At 42.4% G+C, this 23,969-nt stretch overlaps 1 protein-coding gene and 1 pseudogene across 1 annotated transcript in view; both read left to right on the top strand.

Moving 5' to 3' along the window:
- The window catches only part of HEMGN (hemogen), a 240,913-nt gene that overhangs the window by 2,719 nt on the left and 214,225 nt on the right, over positions 1–23,969 (top strand). The window lies entirely within an intron of this gene.
- Positions 13,899–16,025, top strand: LOC147727924 (uncharacterized; annotated as a pseudogene).

The following is a 23,969-nucleotide window of genomic DNA, read 5'->3' on the forward strand; positions in this document are numbered from 1 at the left end:
ATTATATCTGGTTTATGAGAGGCTACAATAAAAGGAACATTTGTTGATTCCAAGGGGTGGGGATCAGTTATGTGGTACTCAGTAAACGAGGGTGCACTCAAAATAAAAATAAAAATCTAAAAATATACAACTCACAAAGTATGACAAACAAACAACATTAAATTTACCTTAGAGAAAGTGAAGATGCGTCTTCCAGAGCGGCTACATAGCCTTATTGAAGAGTATTGCTTATTTGCATTCACGTATATATGTATAAAACTAACCTTAATCCAAGTAGCGATTTGTCTGTTCATTGTAATGGTGGTTGCAAATAGTTTTACACATGTGTGTTCTTCTTCAGTGCTTTGTACTAAGTGGTCGAAGTGCAAGTATGGTAACTGTGATGTTGCATGCAATGGTGGCCGAGTGAGTGAGCGTGGGGCGTGGTAAAAGGCGTGGCTAAAAGAAAACCATTCTGTAACTTATTTGGGTTTTTCACCTTTAGGTTACTACTCATAAAAGAACACACACCTTAAATAAAAAATCGATGCAAGTTAATCAGTGGGAAATGCACTATTGTACCTTATAAAATCTCTATTAGTTGATGCACTGCAGAGTTCTGTGTGTGTAGCCAGAGAGCACCAGAAGTGAGTTCTGGTTTGTTCAGTGGAGAACAGTGAATAGTATATGTTCAGTGCCTAGAGGTCCCAGTACCTGGCAGAAAGCACTGTGAATATGTAAGTTAATATTTTAAACATGCATTTCAAACGCTATAAGATAGGCTGCTACAAGAAATGCAAACATTTTTAAGATATAAAGTGCTTCCAAAATATAAGATTTTAGTAATACCCAGACTATGTAGTGACATATTTTAATGACTTTTTTATAATTGTCTTTTAAAAGCACACACTTCACAGTTAAGCCGGTAACTCCATTGCAATGCCACTGAAAACGAATGAATCTGTGTCATCAAAAAGCTTCAAGTTGTTTGCTCAATTAGAGTCAATATCGGCTTCCAATCACCATTTACATTTAGATTGACCACTTGTGCACATATACATTTTTCCACGCAGAATGGCACAGGAGACTCACTGCCTTCAGCGAAAGCATTTCAACTGTTGTATTTAGCCTTACCAGGATAGTTGACTTTGCACAAAGAGTAGGGGAACTGTATTTCTTAAATTTGAAAAGCATGGGCACGTCGTACCCCTCAGATCCCGCCCACTTTAACCACTGTTTGTACTAAGCAAGACCCTTTAACCTAACAGCGCGGTGTGAGCCTGCAGACATGTATATCAGTTTGGAAAGTTCTAGACCAGACTGATGACTCAGCTCGCTCATGGAAAACTTCAGGATTTAGTGGTTCCTCAGTCTGGCAGTGCTTCCCACTCCCCTCTATCTTCAATGCCAAGGATGTGTAGAACTGTGGATGGCGTGCATTGATATTTGCACATTCAGTGTTGTTACATTTTTCTGCTGCATCGTCCATTGCTGATTTTAGGACTGTTTTGTGGCATTTGACACAAACAACTCCTCTCAGTTAAAAACATGTGCAAACGTAAACATCAACGAAGTATGGGGCTGCACCTGTTTTGGCACTGTGACCTTCCTCAGTTCAGGTACAGGGTGAGGGGGAAGTGAAATTAGGGCATTGATGAATCTCTTTTATGGATCAGTGGGTCAGATAAAGTCAGGACTTTTCCTTTTAAAACACATTTTTCAATCTATGTGATCCAATGCTGGGCCAACCTCTTACCACTGATTTTCCAGTGGGTCTTTTCCTTGTCGATTGAGAGGTGAAAGGGGTTAGCTTTAGTCAAACACAGAAAATGTACAGTGTAACCTACACAATAAGGACAAGGAATAAGTAAATAAAGTGAAGACGTTTATTAATAAATTAGCAGTTAGGTAATGTAAATGAATCTCAATACCATGTTGTGGTGGTATAGAATAACAATGGGATAGCCATATCTCCTAAAGAAGTTCGGGTGCATCAGCATGAGGGAAACAAAAAGTCCAATCACAGCAATAGAAAGAATTAACAGTCTCCGATCCTCTCCCTCAAACATGAGTAATGTTGAAACTCATTTAATATAGAGTCTATAACATCAAAGGTGATTACATCTAAAGGAGTCTAAAAAGGTTTGTTAAATGCAGATAAAGAAAAAAAATGTGGGATTGGTCCATATTCCAGAAGTTCGGACTAGAGTCTTCTAGGGATAAGGAAATAAGTGTTAGCTTAAGCCACAGTTAGCAAAAAATCAAAGGGGTAAGCGGCCAGTATCAACCTATGAGAACACCAGCTAATACCACATGAATACACCATCAGGGTCTCCATTGTGTTTTCTATTCTTACTTTGTGAGCTGCAACATTAGCAGGTTCTCCCAGACCAGTCTTGTGATCAATATTGACCTTGGGTTCCCAAAACTCCTTGATACATTACTGAATAGGGACTGTCAATTACCACTCTGGCTCTCCATGTTCTTTGTCAAGGTCCTCTTCTCAGGCTCATCTGCCTAGAGTGTGAAAGAAGAGATGGAGTGGCAGATCTTTCTCAATCGCTGCAGCCAGACAATGGAACTTGCTTCCCCAGTCTCTGACTCAGATCAAAGGGCATCTGCCCTTTAGAAAGGCCCTAACGACCTGGCTGTTTGCCATAAAGGCAGACCCATTAGCAGTGAATACGTGTTTATTTTGCCACTACACTGAAGCAGACGTCTGTGACTACAGCACCTTGATGCCTTCGGGCATTTGTCACTCTTTATAAAACCTGGTCACATCAATCAACTCAAATCACAATCAAATCTCTATCACTAGTACAGTGTTATATATATTCTCAACCTAACAAACTATGTGAACCTACCTGCAAAGAAAAAGACGTGCAAGTAGAAATGGAAAAGTAGTATTATTCGCAAAAAGAAATACAAGCCTACTTAGGTCAACCTTTAACAAATTATTCAACATTGCACATTTAATAGGTGTGCATATCTGCACGTACAGCAATAAATAAATGACATATGTCAGTGCATGAATTCAGCTTTAGGTTCAGGTTGCATTTTAAGTAAATAAAACATAACTGGAAATACATGTATATAGGTGTAAGTGAGAACTACATTATGAATTCAGATATGAAAACATTAGTGCACACGTTTACATCATTCTTTCTTGTTTCTGAAGTAAATATAGTTTAGCAGAGTGAGGATGCATTTATCCAATCTCTAAAGACTACATTTTATTTTAATAAGGTTAAGGCACACAGTGTATATGAATTTTTAGTTCTACAGGAAATGCACTTCAGTACAGAATTTTAAGTGCAACACTTTACATAAAATGCATTTGGACACAAAGGTTACAGTGCTAAGTGCACATATATATTGCGTATTTATGAGCTGTAAGGGTAGAGCCAAAATTACAAAACTCCATATGCTACTAGATGTGATAACAGTCAAAGCTCACATAACTGCTTTTCACATTTGTGTAGGAAGATAGGTAAAAGAACAGCTATTGTGGAACATTAGCATATTTACCCACCTCAGTATTTATTACCATCTGGGTTGGCATTGCTGGCATTTAAACTTGTGATCAGCAGGGGGCAGCTGCAAGCATTCACTCAATTGGTGACTTTACTTATATGTCACAATTGCATCCATTCCATCGGCATAACACAGGCTCAACTATTCAAGGGATCCCCATTTAGTCTAAGGCCTATGTATATCTGTGAGATAAGGCAGACTCATGGGCAGTGCTTCATTTGTGTAAAAAAAGTGCTGGGGGACTTTTCAGGAGGCCACCTCAGTTTGCACCACACATTGCCACTGTACTTACGCAAATACTAACAATCACTGCTACAAGTGTGACAATTCAGACTGGTGGAGGCTGCCGAAGCTTTGAGTATAGCATGGGTGGCCGGTATTAATTGTTTTGAATGTATATTGAATTTACAAACAACTGTTTTTCTGCTCATCTTTAAATTACACAAAAAGTGCCACCATGTGGCAGTTGTCAAAATATGCAGGTACCAGCAATTAAGTGGCAGTGCCGGCAATTAAGTCCTGGAACCAAGCACTGGAAACCACCAGCTCGAATTAAGCACTGCTCAGGGACCCCTCGTCACATTTGGCGGGGAGGAATCATTTTGTATTACAACACTGATCACTTCATAATTAAAACAAGGTGTTATTGCTCTAATAAATCACTCTCCTGGTAGCTTGCTGAGCACCAAGTCAGAAACTTACACACATATCAATTTAGCAACCACAAATAAACTTTCCAACTCAGAGTTTTCCTGCAGAAACCATCTTTAGTTAGCGTGTACAACACCAACATCCACCCTTTTAGAGAGTGATTCTTTTTATTTCTTGAATTTTCCAAGAGCCGTAAAACAAATGATAAGCTGAAGAGATCGATAGGTAAAACTGTGCATTTTGGGCCTTTTCATGGTAACAATGATGTTGTAGAGCACTGTTTTGTTCTTCGGGGATTTTGATATACATTTTTGCTTATTTTGAGCAGAAACTGATGAAAAAATATTTTAAACTTGAAAAAAGACAAATAACAATAATATGGTTTAAAATCCAGGGGCTCACACATGTACTTTTAACATTGATTAAAAAAATACATAGCCAGTAAAGTTTCAAAATCCAAGTGCTTGTATCCAAGGAACAAGTCCTAAAAAAAAGATTTGGGGGGACTAGCCGAGTTAGGCAGTATGCAAGTGACATTTTGGAGCGGGACATCACAGCGTGTGAAATCACAGCATGTAACAGCGCATGTGGCTTCGCAGGATGTGACATCCAAGGAAGGGGCATCCCAAACCATGACCTAACAGGAAGTGACATCACAAGAAATGACATCAGATCTTAAGACCTCACACATATGTTTAGCAGGTCCATCATGAGTAATTTTGAGTGCGTTACGCAATTTAACAAATGATGATTTGTCATTGACTTGTTCCAAAAAAGTAATGCAACCTCGTCGCAAAATCTGGACCTCAATTTATACATTTAAAAAAAAAACTTTGCCACAAAAATGTTGACAAGGAGAAACATGGTATTAAATCTATTCTGCTCAATTGTTTGCAAAGTCTGCATTTTAAAATATCTTATGGGGTTAAGGCACCTGCTGTAGAGAGCTACGTGTTTCCAGAAAATCTCAGGGAATATTAATGATAATAATGGAAAAAGAACTCCTGAGATTAACGCATTTGCTGGAGAGATCTCTGTTTTATCTACGCCCAGTTTTGAATCAAAGTAGCATAGAGGGTTAATATCTCTGCTGCAGAGTACATCATGTAATATGCAGATGAAAGATTTGTATTTTATGTAGCTAGGTCAGCGGGTTACTGCTTTTAACTCCAAGATCCTTTTGTTACTTTCAACTGATAAATCGTAATTTATCATATTTATGCTTTTAACTCCAAGATCCTTTTGTTACTTGCAACTGATAAATCGTAATTTATCATATTTATGCTTTTAACTCCAAGATCCTTTTGTTACTTGCAACTGATAAATCGTAATTTATCTCATATAAGCACAGTGAGCCATGAAGGGCATGGGACTACTACACCTTGTAACCCTCACAGTTTTATGTAACAAATCCTGTCCATTGATTTTCACACTTGCATTATTTATTGCCAATGTATTATGTGTACATGTGATTTAAAGTAATATATAAAAGAAATAAAACAAAATAGTGGTATTTAAATTGTTATTTGTGTAAATACTGTGACAAACCAGCACATCTGGCATTCTTTTAGTGCATGCATATCTGTGTATACACAGGGACTGAATAAAGTCAAAAGCATGTCTCTCTTAAATACTTTTTGAAGTAATACCAAGCTGTGTGCCTTTGCTTCTCCACCAAATGTTTGCATTTTGGTATGAGGCTCCAGATAGCTCTCAGCCTGGATACTCTAACAAAAGGAGGCCTGATGGCCCCTTAACTTCGGCCTTTGTTACGTATCCAGCTGGAATCTGATAAGCCGCCTCCTTGAATGCACGTTGCTGCTCGGAACGAAAGCAGACATCATGCAGGTGCTACTGAATGTGTCCCTATGTTTTAAAATGGCCCTGGAACGAGTTCAGCATATTTTTGTGGGGCCCAACTTCTTGGCAGTCGAAACGACGTTCCCCCGAGCAAATAGTGGGTAGACACCGTCTACCCATGTGAGTCCTCCAATCGTGCCCTGCATATATCTTGATAGTGCCCTCCTAACTGGAATCACATTCGCCAAAAACAAACTGTTCAATAAGTGAGGAACACCCAGTAGTAATGTTTGTGGAAAGCAAAAAAAATGATGGATGAAATGGTTGGATTAATCCTAGTCACCGGTGACTGATTATTCTGTGCCACATTCAATTTCATAAGTTATGCATCTGCATCTCTTTTTGTGAGATGCTCTAAGTGGTATGGGTATGACCACACATTTGCAGTTTTGCTCACTGGGCCATAGGACTCAAGCAACACCTCACAGATGAAGACCAATACGGTTGAAAATGAATCTGGTGTTGCGTGTGTTGCTGTTTAGTAATAATGAATGCATTCGCTTCATCCCCCTTTTTTAACTTTCTTTGTGGATCTTTCTTTGCCATTTTCATTTCTGTTTAAAGATACAGTAAACAGTAGTCCAGAGTCTGGCAAAAGTCAATACAACTTAAAATACTAGCATTTTTCCATATAGAGGGCTGAACAATCAAAAGAACAGTGAAATATTAAACTGTAAAAATGCCTAAAAAACTAAAAGCTGACCTACAGAATTATGGCAGTTTGTATTTCAAGAAACTTCCCCCAACAACCAGTGCAAGCTTTGATAAGCAATAGGAGAGCATTCAAGATTAAATTCAGAATTTACATGTGCCACTTCAGTCCAATGACTTTAAATAATTTTAGCGATTGGCATCAAAACAGTTCAATAATTCTAAGATACATACGGACCCCTGTATGTCAAAAACCCAGGGAGAAAAACATTTGGCTAATTTATTCGCACCACCTACAGCAGCATGTTTAAAAATCTCCTTGCTATATTTGCTATTTACTTATTCCTGGTAAATGTGAAATCAATGGGAATATAATTAGTCTAAAACAAGCAGGTCTGCAGGCTCAGATGTCACTCTTTAACAGTATTGTACATAAAAAGTATCCTGCAGTTTGTCAAGGGTTATTCATTAATCATACATTTAAAAGAAGGTGCAACTCCTGTTTTCCTGGCAACTATTGCCTTATCTCTTTTCTTGATGTGTTATCTAAACTCTTCACCAGAATTGTCCTGCAAGCTGCTGATCTTTTATCAAATGATTCTAATTTATTCCCATAAGAACAAGCGGGTTTCAGAGTAAAGTAATTATCATCATCATCATCATCATCATCATCATCATCATAACTTTATTTCGATCTCCAGGATCATAAAAGTACATCAACATGAGAACATAAAACATTCAGTTATTATCAATATAGATTTCACTTAAAAACAGGTCATACATAAAATTATAAATAATTCAATTATCATTTGATCCTAGGTTGAAATATACATAGAGCTAACAAGATTAATAGTGAATTAAAACATTCCTAGTTCCACTTTAAGGTGCATAAATTTGGGCCACAAGGATTTGAAAACCCATGTTAATCGTGCTCATTTGCCGTATTTTTAACACTAGGACCAGGCCCGGCCCGTGCAGGGCGTTATACCGGGGCGGTGACGTCAGGCGGGGGAGGGGCAGGGTGGGGGTTTTTAAAATGCGGGATATGGACCATTACAGGTAAGTAAAAAAATGAATAAAACGAATTTCGTTGCCTACGCTGCATCGCCCCGGTATAACGCCCTGCACAGGCCGGGCCTGACTAGGACTATCATATTCCTAAGTGTTACATCCCAAAACTTCATCTTAGTACAAATTAGCAATAAAGTGCTATATTATTTGGAACACTGATTCAACAGCAAACTCTAGCGGTCATTATTTAATGAATGACTATACTAGGCTGACTTCTTCTCCCTGATTTCTGAATAACATCATGTGTGCTTGATTAAAATGTAATATGTCCCCAGATAAGGTTTGCATCTTAGTGCATATTACCCACATTCAACCCAGGAATTTAGCGTCAGATATTGCACAGTGCTCCGATGAGTTTGAACACGATATTCTCAGCAAGGTTGCTGCTTCTAGAGTCCATATATTTATAATCGGCCTCAACCATTTTTCCATGGAGCCTCATAGGCTGGTCAAACTAAAAGAATGTGGGAATAAGTTTCCATTTGATCTACGCATAGCTGGCACTTACTATCAACAGTGTTGGGCCATTTACATGTGAGGGATTTTAACGGGAGGGTGCCCACCCAAAATTGGAAGTATAATCTTCTATCTAAGGGTTTTGAAATAAAATCCCATAAGGGCTCATACAGGGGACTGAATTTAAACTCCAAAAATCTCCCTGTCAACAATGAACTCTCAGTTGATCTTATATTATCAGTTCTAATCAAAGACCAATACAACTCTTTAATTTCTCTTTTTGGGGGAAACCATTGCCCATGGGATCCTCCCATAGATGCCTCAGGCCCATTGCTACCAACATACTTTTTGCAACCAGCTAATCTTGCATGTTATATCAACCTCCAGGACATCCTTAAGGGTGGCATTATGTATAAACTCTCGGGTAGTCCATAATCTACACCAGTATGCTATTGGGCAAAATCTCGCTACCTCAACTAGGGATTTGCAACTTAGATCATAGAGCAGGGGTTTTAGCGGTGTGTTTTGTGGAAGGTTTGTAATACATCGTAAGAAGTTGTTTCTAGCTAAAACGGGCAGAGTCAAATTTTCAAAGCTCCAGAGTTCGTAACCTTATAATACTGAGCCTATGACTATTGTGTTATAAATCTGTAAGGCAGGGCTAATTGGCTTTGTTAAAGAAGTGTTATGTTCTTTCGCTAATGCTCCTGCCAATTCATGGTGTTTTAGGGCCATGGTTTCAATCTGGGGCTTCCAGGTCATTGTCTTAACTAGGGTAACTCCTAATTATTTCAAAAGTTCTGTCTGTTCAAGGGGCTCATCATTTAAGCACACATTGCCCTTTATTACCCAATGCTTCTTTAAAACCATATATTTAGTTTTCACGTGTTGATCATTAGCCCTCACACCCTTCAGAATTCTTTGAATCAGGAAAGTACTTGCTGCAGTCCACACTCTGTTTTGGAAATATTGAGCGTGTCATCTGCGAACATGAGAATTTGTATTTTTGTACCTGCAAGGACCGGGGCTTCTGTTGGGTAGCCCCGGCAAAACATTGTGCTACCCCATTCAGGAATAAAGAGAGCAATCTTGTGGCCATGATGCACCCTTGGTGAACTTTGACTTTGCTTAGGCTTTCCTGTTTGATCAAGATATACCCTGAATCTCCATTGCTTGGAGAGTCCCCAGGACCTTGCTAGTCCTCGCTGTAGCTTGTTTCCTGGGTTGCAGTTGCCAAGGCTTGTTGGAATTCGATCTGGACACTGACCCCCCAGCACTCGGCATCCTTTGTGGGACAGCTCACCTCCAGACTTTGGTTGCCATCGACATCTCCTGTCCCCTTGGCTGCAGAGTCAAACATCCTATCTTCTCACCTGAAGGCCCCGACATTGGTGGGCATTCGTCTGCTGAGCCCTTGGTCACTCTGAAGAGACCCAGACTCTGTCCCCTCTGCTTTCAGGTTCTTCTCAACTCTGATCCATCCTTGGATTCCACCGGACACTTTTCATCTTCCCGACAGCAGCACTTCTACGCATCAAGCCATTTAAAACGGCGAGGGGTTCCGACACCACTTGACCCTTATGCACCCGGCTCCTCTGGGATAGGTAACACAGGTACCTCAGTACTCACAAGGGTGCTGGCCTTAGAACCTTCTATGTTCCAAAGGGTTTGCTTAAAGTCCTCTCCAAAGTGTCCTTAAACTGTAATTTGACAACCGCGACTTTCCCATAGGGTTGTACAGAGCTCGCACCTGTGTTCTTACACTGCACTTGTCCTCCCTGGGTCCCCTGTGTCACTACTTTGGGTGGTTCCTTGGGGTCCCAGCGATTCTAATGCTCTAGGCACTGTGTCTAGTTAAGGCATGGTTTTATATCATTTTCTTAGTATATGGTTCAGTCTCCCCCTGAAGCTCGCTGTGTATTGTGCTATTTACTGTCATTCTAGTGATTTAATATTGTGTGCTTTGTGCTCTAATCTCATGAAGTGGATAATAGAGAGTGTTTAGTAATAGATACATATATATTATATATCTCTTGTATGGTTCTCCTTTCATTTGATTACTCTACTGGGAGACACATACCCAAGGATAGGTGGGCCTCCCCAGTCAAGCGCAGAGGAACGCCTGGAGACACCGACGGATAGAGCGGTGCTCCTCATTACCTGAGCTGCAGCCAGGTGAGGTGAGGCGCGAACCCCACATGAATTGGATTGTGGCGGAGTTTCTGAACCTGAAAAACAGGTGATATGATTCCCTTTTATCTTTTTCACTATACTTAACAGCAGTAGCAACATCTAGGTCCTGATGAATGCATTGGTACTTTCCTTTTATGCAGAAACATGTTGACCACTATTCGCTGAACAGATATTCTGTCAAATCTGTTAACTCACCATTGTTTTTATGTTTAGGGAGCTGAGAGAAATCATTAAAACTTCCACTTCTACTCAGTCTTACCTAATTTTATTCTATCACTAATCACTTATTTGCACTGCTTTTTTCAGTTGTCATACTACACTGACACCACCCACTAGATAAAAATACAGGGTCTTCTTACTCTCATAGTCCTTTCATACTCCTGTGACTGTGTCTGCACTAACTCCTGGGTAAGGAGAACCCATATGATGTAAGAATGGTGGAACAGATCGACAACTGATGGGAAAATTCTCACCTATCCTTGGGTATGTGTCTCCCAGTAGAGTAATCACGTGGATTGTGTTATATTATATCACATGGTGTTACTGAATAATTTAGTTCACAATACTCGTTTCCTGTCATGTCAATGGTTGTTTGTGATTAGAGCTTTTCTTTGACTCCTAGATACTTCTTGTGTGATTCATGTCAGTGTTAGGGGCGCGTATCTAGTACTGAGTCTTTAAACTAGCCCTTGGACCCTCTTCTATGTAGTGTGTTTTTTAGTCTCCTTTCATTTGGTCATTCAGGAGGTTCTGATCTGGTAAAACAGGCTGCTTTACATTCCTTCAAAACTTAGCCTGAAGGCGGCTCTCCACAGCTACCACTAGGATAGCTTTCTATAAAGGTTATCTTTAACGTAATCATCAATAAGGGTCATTTGGACTGGTGCAAGGTGCCCTCTTTAATTAGTAGACAGCATATACCAGGCCAACTTCTCACACCAAGATCATAAAGAAACAGTTACTGCAAAAGCATCAGAACTTCAAAAACAGACTTTTTCAGAAACCAACTTGATCAAGCCAGTAACCAACCCAAAAAATATTTGATCTAATAAAAGCACAATCGAACTGTTCACCCAATTAGACACTGGTGGAAACCAACTCACTTCCAAGCTGTGAGAAATGTGCCTTCTTCTTTCTGCAGAAGGTAGAAACCATGGAATTGACCTGCAGTTGTCCTTGGAACAACATCCTATCCACCCCCCTCAGCCCTGCCCATCCCCTCTCTTTCCAATATGTTCTCCCAGTTTGAACCCCAAAAACAACACCTCTTGTAACACCTTTTGAACATTTGATGAAGACACCATTCATAAAATCTCAATTAGACTGAAATCATCAAACCATTTCAATGACCCTCTTTTCTCGAAAATTTTCAAGGGATTCATTACCGCATTACTGTCAATCTGCACCAGGATTGTCAATACATCCCTCCTTCAAGGCTCCATCCCCAACTGCTTGATATCAGGGCAAGGTATCCTCATTCCGAAAAAGCCAAAAGCAAGCCATCTGATACCATCATGAAAATGTTGTGGAAAATGAACATTGTAATCCTGACTGCAATGCCTAAACAGGCACCACCTCAATTCAGAATCACAATTCCAACCTCCACCCTGTCGAAATCAGTAGATCTTGGCATAGGTGATGGTCCGTGCCCCGACAGACAAGGGCCCCACCACCTGCATCCAAATGCAGCACTCGACCGAAAGGGCTGTCTGTCGGTTGGACCACCACTGACGGCCTGTCAGTGGCGGTCCCACCAGCATCATGATGTTTTTTTTTTACTTGTGTAAGTAAAATGCATGGGGCCCGATGTAGGTAAATGGCATTTACCGATTAGTAAATACCGAATTTTACCGATTCGGTATTTACAAATCGGTAAATGCTATGTAGGTATTTTTACCGATTTTTTTACCGAATCTGTAACATTCGGTAAATACCGAATCGGTATTCACCGAATCTGTAATTGCCATTGATTCCTATGGGCCTTGAGGTAAAATTACCGAATTTACAAAGGGGACAGGGTGTCACTTTGACACCCTGTTGCACCCCTGATTCAGGCTTGTGTGCCATGTGACACACATACATGCCCTCAGGGCATGTATGTGTGCCACATGGCACAGGTGTACATGCACAGATGTGCATGTACACAGGAATTCGTTATTTACCACGCAATATTAATGCATGGTAAATAACGAATTCCTAGGGGCCTGTGGCACTGTTTCCAGTGCCACCTACATATAGATTTACCGATTCGGTATATTTACCGATTCGGTATTTTACAGAATCCTTAAATTTACCGAATCAGTAAATTTACCGATTCTGTAAAATATAGGCCCCCTACATCTCAAACACCAAATACCGGTCGGTAACGGCCGAAATCGGCCGTTACCGACCGGTATTTGGTGACCTACATCTGGCCCATTGTATTTTCCAAAAACACTCCACTGAAAGACCTTAAAAAAATGAAATTATGCTCCATTTCAGTGGTTTTACTACATATCAAATCCTGTTGTGCGAACAATACGAGATGAATAGTCTATATAAATGCCCAATTTTGGTTAATTTTTAATGGAGGAACCAATCAAAATTCCTCTTAGAAAACCTGTTTAAACCAGATTCGATTTTAAAATTCATTTGGCTTTGCATTAGGACACTGCATTTACCTTCTTTTTACCATTACAGCTGGCTATATAAAATGTATCATAAGTAAAAAAATATACATATGAAAGGATAAATCAATTGAAAATTAAAATTGTTAATAATTTCATTTTGATGCAGAAATCTCTGTACAACATATATTTACCCCCATGTATAGGTGTACATCTCTATTTAAATGCAGTTCACTAACTCTGGGTGGATAGTTATGCTTAGTAGTAGACATACATGTCTTAATGTGGGGAATCTTCCAGCTCAATATGCAAATATAAGTTTACTAAATTAACTTTAAAGGCATATCACAGGCATAAATGTTACAAATGTACTTTTAGGTCAGTGTCCTCTTAAGGATGTTGGGGGCCCTGTTCAAGGCATATTTTAGGGGGCCCTGTAAGGGCCAAATTTATATTTTATTACCTATTTCTTGTTAACTCAGGCCCACATGAAGCCAAACAATACTAAATTATGTGTTAACCTTAATAGAGCAGACAAAGGTTCTGATTTTGATGTCAGTCGGAGTTGCCTCCGACCAACACCGTTTATGGGGGGGGTCCGCCCGTCCATAGGATGCTGGTTCCTCACACCTGTTTACAATGCGACTGCAAATGGTGTGGTCAAAAACTCCCATTTCTCTATTGGAGATAATGTGGGCCAGGTGGAAACCGCCTGCAGCACAAGCTCCCATAGACAAATGGGAGTTTGCAAAATCCCTGCACCATGTGGCAGGCACCTCTTGGTGCCTGCCACACAGTGCAGGGATTTTCAGGGGAGGGGCGCAACATAGGTGCCACCCATGGCCACATAAGGAGGGCCAGGGGGAAAGGGGGCCCTGCTAGGCACCCCAAAGTTCCATGTCGGAAAAGGCTGACATGGAAAGACGGCCGGAAACAGACATCATAATCCCGGAATCGGAAATGCCACCCTTAAGAGATTATGAGGCAATTCTGACTGGCTGGCGGGCTTCCCATCCCAAATATTAATCTATAGGGGCTGCTGGCACTGACAGTGTTGACTGTTTGCTGTTGGTGATACATTTCTTCCTATATAGAAAGACAATAAGTACATTATTCAAGTTCACTCACATTTCTCCAAACAGGGGTGACAGGAGGTCCTCTTATAGGAACCATAAAATAAATCTCTCATAAGCACCTGGAGAAATTATGTGTCATCAGCTTAATAAATAATTATTGCAAATCCCTATCAGTAGACCTTTGTATAGGAAAATTTCAAACAACAAAAGATATAACATAAAGAGAAATACCTATATTGTCCACTCGCTGAAGGATGTGATGCATTAAATGATGACATATGGTTGGCTGTCGGGTAGTTATACATGGACAGCAGCTCTGCAGAAGAATTTGCCCAAGATTGGTCTATGCATTTAACCATACCATAATGTGTACCCAATAGTCCAAGAATAGATGGGAAGTACAGTGTGTAATGGATTTTATTATTTATCTCTGGATCCAAGAGTGAACCTAGTAAACTGATAGCCAAAAGGTCACACACTTGACTTTCATCAAGGTCAGCTCAATTGGACACCCTACTGAGGTCAATAAAGTGCTGAACACTGAGAGCAGTGAAATTATATATCATGTGAAGAGGTTTTTTTTTGCAAAGCTCAGTGTGTACTTCAAAGGGGTCTATTGACACAGACAAGTTTACTGTGCTAGTAAATAAACTTACTAGATGCTATCTGACACCTGTGTCCCTGGCTACCCCAGGAGCCTGCTCAGGTGCATGAGCTGTGGAGTAGAGTTACCTCATTTTTTTGCAGCAATACCACTCAACCGGAAGTGTAGTGACACTTCTTATACTAAGACTAACATACCTCACCCCATACAATAAACTAAATACCATGACATGAGATACCACATATACACTGAATTGCTCTCATATTTCTGCTGAATTGCTTCTTCTAAAAGGCATGCATGGTTAGCCCTGGTACCTCACAAAAGAAATGTGCATTCCCAGCATGACCAACCTTAACACTTGCTCTCTTAGTCTGTGGGGGGCAATTACATTTAAAAACAAAATCAGTTTTTAATGCACACTGTCTTTAAGGTGGGACCTCTGACTGTCCCAGTCAACTTACCTGGAGGAGCCTTGGAAGTGGGAGGCAATTGGTAAATGCACACGTTGCCCTTGTCCTGAATGGGAGTAGTACACAGGAAAACATTTCACATGAAGCAAAATGTGACAGTTTTACCACCCCACAAGTGACGTCACTTCAATTACCAGGATTTCCGGGCCTCCCAGGAAATGACGTCACTTACTTATACCGTATATATGGCTATATTTTATTTCAAACAAATAGGCTGTCTTTCCTTCTTTATTTTTTGAACCATAGAAGGCATCAGCAAAAAGAGCCGGGAAAGATGGGACGTCGCCAAAGGTTAACGCTGTACATTATTACTGCCTATGCTGTTCAAAACAGACGGAAAGTTCTACAATCCAAAACAAAGTGCTGCGTAAGAAATGTGTTTGCACCAATATTAGCGCAGATTTTGAAAAGGAAGCTCCAGGCATACCCTACGACACCATATGGTCTGTTAAAGATTTTGCTGAAAATGTTGGGAGTGCGTGTGTCAAACGTGGCTATTATAACCTCTGTCATGGCCATAAAATTATTGATCTGCAGCAGGAGGCTCACAAGTGTCTATACAACTCATACACTTCAAGGACAATGTGTCATATATGTATCTTGCTAGACCTATAAAAATATATAGACTGGTAAGGTTGGTGTATACTTTGTCCAAGGGAAGAAATATGTCCACCTTGATATGATGAAGGTCTTTTTGACCATGCTCAAAGAAATCTGATGCTCAAGCGAGTCAAGCTTCAAACTCTGTCGAATGTAAGGTTTGTGTATGTATTTTGTAAGAAGGATGGCAGAAAGGGCTACAGAAAGACTTACATGCAATAATTATTTCTAAAATAGACAAGTCAGTTCTTTAGCCCCACGAAAACTGTTTTAACAACACATACTTATTCGGTTTTAGGAAAAGCATCAGAATGTCGGTGTGCAAGATGCTTCTTAGTTAGGTCCTGGATACATATGTATTTTCAGATTGGTATATGTGTTGCTTATAGAAAGATTAGCTGAAATACAACCTGTAACTCTGCAGTGTCTGAAACTTGGCAAGCCGCCCACCGTGATGCAGTGTGACAGTTCTACATGCATAGCCAACTGGTGTATCAATGAGTGGCTACCCACAACAGATGACTACTGAAGCATGTACAAAAGCCATATCAGGGAGGTAATACTTTCACAGACAACCAGCTTACATATCGACTTGGAGCTTCTGACTGAAGATTGTTTCAGAAATAAAGGTTTTGTATTGTACGACAGAATTGTACGATATTTCGAATGTCGTCAGTATTCTGAGAGTACAAAGTTATAGAAGGGGTGAGTGGGAAGTCATGTCTTGAGCCGTTGAGTTTATAGTTATAATAATATTAAATGTTTTGACCCTGATGCACGTTTTCTGCTGGGCCCCATGTAATGTATGAGCATGTGTCATTGAGGAAGCGCAGGTTTGAAAAACAGGCGAGGAGGCTGAATGTATTTGCCAAGTGTTCTACTTTTATTGCCAGAAGTAACACAAGTTTTGGCTTCAAGAGGGTTTTCTTCAGGTTCTCCTTCCGATGATGAGCTGGATGGTGAGATAGTGGCCGATAGTCCTGGCTCCTCGTCTTCAGAATCATGGGGTTCTCCCCGGAGGCTCATAAGAGAGAGAAAGAAGAGCCGTCAAAACACTATACCTTGGCTATTAAATAAGATGTACCCGTCACCACACCTTTAGTGCTCAGGCTATATGGTATAATTCAAATGAAGAGAAGTGCCTGGAAAGGACTAAGTGAAGGGAGGGGAGGATTGGGATAATTGTACAGGTACAAATAAGCCGCTAAAGTCGAAGTTGCCCAATTAACATATCAATTCCACCTGGTGTTCGGTACTCTGTTCTATAATTTAAAAAAAAACTAAATCAACAGAAGACCCTACCAACAGCTTGGCGTTAAGCTTGTCTCAGCTACACATGGCCCAAAACAACTCGGCGTTACGCTTGTAGCTTAAAGGCAGCTACACATGACCCAAAACAACAACAAGGTCCCCGAAACCATGAGCTACCCGCACTACAGCTGAAACCCACTAAGAAAGCCCTGATTACCCACCAGCCTCCCTCGTTTCCCCCCTTTCTTCCCAAGGAATGCTGGTACTCACCGGCTATGCCGCAACTCTTCAGAGTTGCGGCCGCTCTACAGCATCCTCCTGAGGACTCGACCACTCCTCAGACCAAGGCTCGTCCGGTTCGGTCTCCGCCGCTTCTCCGCTCCTTGGGTCTTCTTCGGGTGCACAGCTACAGGGTCCGTCTTCTCCCCGTTACTCTTCCGACGTCCTTCTTCCTGGTTTCACTCCCCCGGTTTCAGTTCCTTCTTCTCCTGCCTCGCTTTTCATTGGAGCATGCAAAGGGCTTCCGGGGCATTCTCTTCCCCCTTCCGGGTTCTCGTCTGCGTCGGTCTGTGGAAACACAGGACAACGGCATAGATTTCGCCCTCGTGTGGGATCCTGGAAAGAGCGTTGTGAAAGTGGTACCGCTGTCTGTAGAGGGGAATCAGCCCAAGGCTCTATACCGGTGAGTCCCTTCTCACATCCCCTTTCCCTAGCCTTCTACTAGGGGTTGGATCTTGGGGAAATCTGGATAAGTAGTCCACATTTACATGTTTGCTTCCCTTTCGGTGTTGGGTTCTTAATCGGTATGGTTGTAGGGAAAGAAACCATCTGAGAACTCTTTCGTTGTGACCCTTGTTTCTGGGAAGCCATTCAAGAGGGGCATGGTCAGTATATAGAGTGAATTCTCTGCCTTCCAAATAATACCGCAGGGTATCTATATAGTAGCGTAGTTTTTCTTTCTTGGAAATAACTTGCGGCTAATATACAGTATGGGTTTTCCCCTAGGGTGTATTCTGGGACAAGACAGCCCCTAGTCCCTGATCTGAAGCGTCTGTTTATAAGATAAAAGGGAGGGGATAGTCAGGACTGGTTAGTACGGTCCCTGAGGTCAGGGTGGTTTTTAGGGTCTCAAAAGCTTTTACTACTTCCGGGGACGGGTGTTTTAGCACTTCCTCTGTTTTAACTTTTTTCTGGAGTAAATCTGTTAAAGGGGCTGCCGTTTGAGAAAACCGAGGAATGAACCGACAGTAATATCCGAGCAGCCCTAAAAAGGCACGCAAGTCCTTCATGGTACGCGGTAAGGGTATTTGAGAGATGGCATCTAGCTTGGATTTTTGGGGTTTGATAACACCCTCTCCTAATAAATACCCTAGGTATCGAACGGTTTGGGCTGCCAAATGGCTTTTAGCTGGATTTATCTTCAAACCGTATCGTCCAAGTGTTTGTACTACATTGGAAAGGTGAAAAAGATGTTGTTCCCAGGTATCACTATAGATGACTATGTCATCTATATAAGAACCGGCATATGTCTCATGGGGTTGTAAGATTACATTCACAGCCTTTTGAAATTTTTCTGGTGCCCCATGCAAAACAAAGGGTAATACCTTGAACTGATACAACCCATTGGGGGCAGAGAAGGCTGTTTTCTCCCTATCTTGACTTCTGAGGGGTATCTGCCAATAACCCTTGCACAGATCTAATGTGCTAATGTATTGGGCCCCGCCTATTCTTTCCACCATCTCATACACTCGGGGTATCGGATAGGTATCGAACTCTGATATTTTATTGACCTCTCTGAAATCGATGCAAAATCGCACCGACCCGTCTGGTTTGGGCACCAGAATAATGGGGGAGTTCCACTCACTTACAGAAGGCTCGATTATATCCATCTGTAGCATTTTCTGGATTTCCTCTCTTATGGTTTGCCTACGGGCTTTTGGGATGCGATATGGTCTCAAGCGTACTGTTTTCCCTGGAGGGGTTTTGATAGCGTGTTCAATAAACGCTGTCCTGCCAGGAGAAGTAGAGAATGTAGCTTGTAGGGGCTGTAAGACTTGGGCCAAGCCTTCTCGAAGGTCGGAAGGTAGGTCAGGATCTACACACTGGTCAAATAAGGGCACTGGTGTGTCCGTTAGGGTCACTGCTACTGGTAAGGGGTCTTTCCATTTCTTTAATAGGTTAATATGATACACTTGGGAAGTATGCCTGGCTGGATCTGTTTCAATTCGGTACGTTACAGGAGTAACCCTCTCTATTATAGGATATGGCCCCTGCCACTGTCCCAACATCTTGTGGTCGGATGAGGCCATCATAAGGAGTACTGAATCTCCCACTTGGAAGGTTCTCTCTCTGGTCCCTTTGTTGTATTGTTTCTTTTGGGCTAGCTGGGCTCCCTCTAAATTGTTCCGAACAATAGTTCTTGTCTGTCCAAGATGAGTGCGCAAATTAGACACATACTCAGTTATGGGTTTAGAATCGTGAGGTTCTGTTTCCCATTTTTCTTGTGCCATCTCTAATAAAGTGTGTGGCTTATGGCCGTACAATAACTCAAAAGGCGAATAGCCAGTACTATTCTGTTCTTTGCACCTGATGGCGAACAAGGCCAGGGGAAGCATATCTTCCCATTTCCTGGACTCTAGGTCCAAAAGTTTTTTAAGTGTGGTTTTTATGGTTGCATTATATCTTTCCACTAATCCGTCCGTCTGTGGGTGATAGGCCGACGTCCGGATTTGTTTCACTCCTAACTGGAAACATACTTGTTTCATCAATCCGGATACGAAAGGCGTCCCCTGATCGGTTAGGATCTCTTTTGGGAATCCTACCCTGGAAAAGACAGAGATCATAGTTTTCGCGATGTTAGAAGCATCAGGTCGTTGTAGGGGAATGGCTTCCAGAAAACGCGTAGCGTAATCCACCATAACAAGGACATACCTACACCCACTGCGGGATGGCAATAAGGGTCCTATTATGTACATACCTACCCTACTGAACGGCTCTTCTATAATTGGGAGGGGTTGTAGGGGTACTTTAGGGGGATGATATTGGCTGTTCCTTTGACACACAGGACATTCCCTACAGTACCTTTTCACTTGCTGATATATCCCTGGCCAATAGAAGTGTTCCATGATCTGTTTCTCTGTCTTATCTGACCCAAAATGTCCTCCTAACAAATGACTATGAGCTAGGTATAACACTTTCTTCCTAAACAGTCCAGGAATTATCAGTAGGGCTTTTTGAGTGGCGTTCCCTTTTCTATATAATAACCCATTCTTTTTAAAGAAATAAGGACCTACGTGTTGGGGATCCTCATCCTCTAGTGCCTGATTCCATGCTTCTTGTAGGACCGGATCTTCTCGTTGGGCCGCGTGGAAACTTCTATCAGTTTCCAAGGGATTCTCATCCTGTATTACGGGTAATACCGCAGGGTTCTTCCTTTTTTAAATCCTCCTTTGTCTTCTACTTTTTCGCACTTTGGAGTTTGGCCATTCTTTCTCTTCATCTTGGGAAAACGGCGCATTGGACCACCATTCTTCTTCCTGTGAAGGGCTTTGGTTCAATAGTTGTGACAATTTTGGATAATCATTCCCAAGTATAGCTTGTTCGGGTAATCGGGGAATCAAACCGTCTGTCAGGGTGGTTCCAGTATCTTGGGGATGTTGTATTGTCACCTGAGCTGTGGGATATGGTTTTGTGTCTCCATGAACACAACGTATAGCTACGGCTCCATCAATAAGACCCACATAAGAACCTAGATCTTGTGGCCGTACGACACTGTGGAGACAACCTGTATCCGCCAGGGCTGTCATTGGTTTACCATTGACATCACAGTGCAACAATAGGGTCGTGGTTTTTTCTCAGAGGATGAACAATAATAGTTGCGAGCCATCCCTATTTCCATAGGTTTCTCTTTCTGGGGACAAAATCTAGCAATGTGGCCTATTCCCCCTCACTGAAAGCATTGTGGACCCATCAGCGGGGGTCGGACAATCGGAGCTCCTCGTACAATTGTTAAGGGCTCAGGTTTTTTCATCACTGGGGGCTGCGGGGGTCGATGATGATCATGTCCCCCCGTTTTCCCTGTAAAATCTTCCCGCCCTTTCTGAATTTCTTGTGCTCTATCATAGGCACTGGCAATTTCTACTGCTGTCCCAAGGGTGAGATTTGCCTGTTAGCGTACCCACTTTTGAATAGGCGGATGTAAAGAGGCTAAATATTGCTCTAAGTAAATTTTAGCCATAATCCCGTCTTTGTCCGTAACGGCTGGTTTCAACCAACGGTCCGCCATGTCCTTAACCCTGAAATATAACGCCCTTGGTGTTTCTTGGAGGCCCTCTTTCTTTTGTCAAAGTTTTAAGCGATAGATTTCATCGTCCACACCCAATCGTTCCATTACACACTTTTTTATGTCAGCATAGGGAACGACCCCTTGAATGATTGCAGCCTGATAGGCAGCTTGTAGATCCCCAGACAAAAGGGGTCCTAAATATTGTCCCCACTTATCAGCTGGCCAGGATGCTGCCGTAGCCATTCCCTCAAAATTGGTAAAGAAATAATCCGGATCTTCCCCACTCACATAGCGTTGCAGGACAACCGAGGGAAGGGTAGTGGGGCCTCGTTGATGTCCCAATGCCTCTGTTAGTTTGTCCATAGCTGCTCCATGAGTTTTAGTTTGTCCCGTTAGAACTTGTTGGTTGTTTCCCCGATCTTCTTCCACCACCGTCAAAAAGCGTTCCATCACCTTCCCCAGATGCTCCTGATTCTCCGCCATTTTTGCTAGAGAGCAGCCTCCATGGCGCCTTTCAATCCCATTCTGACACCACTTGTGGGAGCGCAGGTTTGATAAACAGGCGAGGAGGCTGAATGTATTTGCCAAGTGTTTTACTTTTATGATGCTTCAGATCAGGGACTAGGGGCTGTCTTGTCCCAGAATACACACTAGGGAGAAAAACCCATACTGTATATTAGCCGCAAGTTATTTCCAAGAGAGGTGTGGCGCCGCGGCCAGGGCGACTGACGTTGGAATCTGGGAATCACGGTTTGATCCCTGGTACCGGCGGCAGGTCAGCCCAGCACCATGTGACTCTGGGCAATAGCTTGCTTAATCTTCCCGACGGCCCCCAGCGCCTAGAGACCCTTACGGGTGAGTGTTCGCGCTTTACAAATGTGGATTAATATTATATTATTATTATTGCCAGAAGTAAAAAAAGTTTTGACTTCAAGAGGGTTTTCTTCAGGTTCTCCTTCCGATGATGAGCTGGATGGTGAGATAGTGGCCGATGGTCCTGGCTCCTCGTCTTCAGAATCACGGGGTTCTCCCCGGAGGCTAATAAGAGGGCGAAAGAAGAGCCGTCAGAACAATATACCTTGGCTATTAAATAAGATGTACCCGTCACCACACCTAAAGTGCTCAGGCTATATAGTGAAATTCAAATGAAGAGAGGTGCCTGTAAAGGACTAAGTGAAGGTAGGGGAGGAGTGGGATAATTACACAGGTACAAAGAAGCTGCTAAAGTCGAAGTTGCCCAATTAACATATCAATTCCACCTGGTATTCGGTACTCTGTTCTATAACTTTAAAAAAAAACTAAATCAACAGAAGACCCTACCAACAGCTTGGCGTTAAGCTTGTGTCAGCTACACATGGCCCAAAACAACTCAGCGTCACACTTGTAGCTTGAAGGCAGCTACACATGACCCAAAACAACAACAAGGTCCCCGAAACCATGAGCTACCCGCACTACAGCTGAAACCCACTAAGAAAGCCCTGATTACCCACCAGCCTCCCTCGTTTCCCCCCTTTCTTCCCAAGGAATGCTGGTACTCACCGGCTATGCCGCAACTCTCCAGAGTTGAGGCAGCTCTACAGCATCCTCCTGAGGACTCGACCACTCCTCAGACCAAGGCTCGCCCGGTTCGGTCTCCGCCGCTTCTCCGCTCCTTGGGTCTTCTTCGGGTGCACAGCTACAGGGTCCGTCTTCTCCGCGTTACTCTTCCGACGTCCTTCTTCCTGGTTTCACTCCCCCGGTTTCACTTCCTTCTTCTCCTGCCTCGCTTTTCATTGGAGCATGCAAATGGCTTCCGGGGCATTCTCCTCCCCCTTCCAGGTTCTCGTCTGCGTCGGTCTGTGGAAACACAGGACAACGGCATAGATTTCGCCCTCGTGTGGGATCCTGGAAAGAGCGTTGTGAAAGTGGTACCGCTGTCTGTAGAGGGGAATCAGCCCAAGGCTCTATACCGGTGAGTCCCTTCTCACATCCCCTTTCCCTAGCTGTCCTTCTACTAGGGGTTGGATCTTGGGGAAATCTGGATAAGTAGTCCACATTTACATGTTTGCTTCCCTTTCGGTGTTGGGTTCTTAATTGGTATGGTTGTAGGGAAAGAAACCATCTGAGAACTCTTTCGTTGTGACCCTTGTTTCTGGGAAGCCATTCAAGAGGGGCATGGTCAGTATATAGAGTGAATTCTCTGCCTTCCAAATAATACCGCAGGGTATCTATTAAGCATGGGCGGAAAATCCGTTTCGCTCGCGGATTTTGCGGATTTTCGGTAAATTCGCAATCCGCGAGATTCGCGAATCTCCTGCAAAATCCGCAAATCCGCGAGCAGCGGATTTTGCTCGCACTGCTCGCACTGTTCGCGTGAGTTCGCGGCTTCCCAGTACAACTTCGCGCCCCGCGAATAAGTGCAAAATTGCAGAAATACGATCTTAGCAAAACTGAAACTACTTACCAGGTTCAAAAGTTCAGGCTCATCATTAGTAGCCATTTCCTGTAGTGCTTCCTGAGGGGCCCCTCCAGAGTTCAGTTGCCAGTTGCAACTATTATGTGACCCTGCTCTGAACCTCAGAATAGTTACACATATGCCACAAAGGTCCTGAATTACAGCTAAGGGAGACAAGCAGGAGCCAGGCTGGAGGTTCAAATCCATTAATCAGCCCCTAATTCATTATTGTCAGTTGGGGCAGGGCA

This window comes from Lissotriton vulgaris, chromosome 3_1 (genome assembly GCF_964263255.1).
Source record: "Lissotriton vulgaris chromosome 3_1, aLisVul1.2, whole genome shotgun sequence".
Lineage (NCBI taxonomy): Eukaryota > Metazoa > Chordata > Amphibia > Caudata > Salamandridae > Lissotriton > Lissotriton vulgaris.